Source organism: Pinus tabuliformis, chromosome Q, assembly GCF_031772625.1.
Source record: "Pinus tabuliformis cultivar Carrire ecotype Pingquan chromosome Q, CPIR1, whole genome shotgun sequence".
Taxonomy (NCBI): Eukaryota; Viridiplantae; Streptophyta; class Pinopsida; order Pinales; family Pinaceae; genus Pinus; species Pinus tabuliformis.
In genome coordinates this window covers 230,908,699-230,910,319 of record NC_142296.1, presented here as the reverse complement: position 1 = coordinate 230,910,319, position 1,621 = coordinate 230,908,699, and the positions used below count along the sequence as shown (strand labels likewise).

Here is a 1,621-nt window from a genome sequence, read left to right as displayed (position 1 = left end):
TAAGTATACTTGTATATATTTCTTAAATAATAAGAATGTTCCTATATAGATATACTTGTGTATATTTCATGAATAATAAGAATATTCCTTTAAATAATATGTAAATAAAGATTTTGAAAATTGTCGTATAATAATGTTTTTTGAAAATATTTATACCTTACACACTTTAAAAAAAAATGACATGGCATAGGGTATCAATAACATATTGTTTGCTTTGAGACAAGATCTTTCAATTAAGTTTTGAGTTAAACTTAAACATCATTTCTATCATCATAAAATCTTAAATCTAAAACTATCTTGGAAGCAATGGAAAATAGTCTACACAACATTTTAACCAACAGTTGAGATGGCAACATTGATCTAAGGCCTAAGTCCAGTGTCTAAATTCCACTCAACATATGTTATAAGTCAGGATGGCCGAGTGGTCTAAGGCGCCAGACTCAAGTTCTGGTCCTCAATTGAGGGCGTGGGTTCAAATCCCACTTCTGACATTTTCGCCTTTATATTTCTTGTCAGGGAACTCTCGGGAGTTACAGGCTCTATCTTATCAGTGTATATCCTCGATCCCACTTCTCGTTCTTGATTGAGGGCGTGAGTACAAAATCCACCTTTAATTTTCCTGAAATCTCAGGATTTACAGGCTTTATGTCAGGGTATTTCACCTGCAACGAGTAGAGTGCAAGAGGTCCCGAGTTCAATTCTCGGAATGCCCCCGTCCTTACATTCTGTTCGGTGTACCCACAAGCTTGGTTTTGATTTCTACATCTAATCGTTTGTGTTTTGTTCGGTGTTGTCTTTCATAGGCGATCTGTCAGACTTTTCTAAGTCAGTATGGCCAAGTAGTACAAGGCGGCCGACTCAAGTTCTGTTTGTCGATCGAGCGCTCGAGTTCAAATCTAATCTTTGAATCCTAGAAATTCTCAGGGCTGCAAGATCAATTCAGGGCATTTGGTCTAGTGGCATGATTCTCGCTTAGGGTGCGAGAGGTCCCGAGTTCAATTCTCAGAATGCCCCAAATTATGTTCTCTCTCGGACTGATACTTGCTTTTTATGTCTACTGCACTTTTGTTTCTCTCGGACTGATACTTGCCTTTGCCTTTTTATGCCTACTTTTGTTTCTCTCGGACTGATACTTGCCTTTTTATGTCTACTGCAACTTTGTTTCTCTCGGACTGATACTTGCCTTTGCCTTTTTATGTCTACTGCAACTTTGTTTCTCTCGGACTGATACTTGCCTTTTTATGTCTACTGCAACTTTGTTTCTCTCGGACTGATACTTGCCTTTTTATGTCTATCTCGGACTGATACTTGCCTTTTTATGTCTACTGCAACTTTGTTTCTCTCGGACTGATACTTGCCTTTTTATGTCTACTGCACTTTAGTTTGTTTTAACCTCCACTAGAAAATGGTAGAGTTGTACTGATACTTGCCTTACTGCACTGTACTTTTGTTTGTTTTAACCTCCACTAGGAAAAGTTGTAGTTGGTCATAAATGCTCTTTTGCTTGTTTTAATTTCCACTAGAAAATGGGAGAGTTGTAGTGGGTCATAAATACTCTTTTGGATATGCTTGTAGTTGGTCATAAATGTCCTTTTACACTCTTGTTTGTTTTATAACCTCC

General features: G+C 37.5%; 2 non-coding genes across 2 annotated transcripts; both read left to right on the top strand.

The window, feature by feature from the left end:
• Positions 1 to 407: 407 nt before the first annotated feature.
• On the top strand, positions 408 to 491 carry TRNAL-CAA (transfer RNA leucine (anticodon CAA)). The gene has a single exon. It is a non-coding gene; the product is annotated as a tRNA-Leu (tRNA).
• Positions 492 to 942: 451 nt separating this feature from the next.
• TRNAP-AGG (transfer RNA proline (anticodon AGG)) lies at positions 943 to 1,014 on the top strand. The gene has a single exon. It is a non-coding gene; the product is annotated as a tRNA-Pro (tRNA).
• Positions 1,015 to 1,621: the final 607 nt, after the last annotated feature.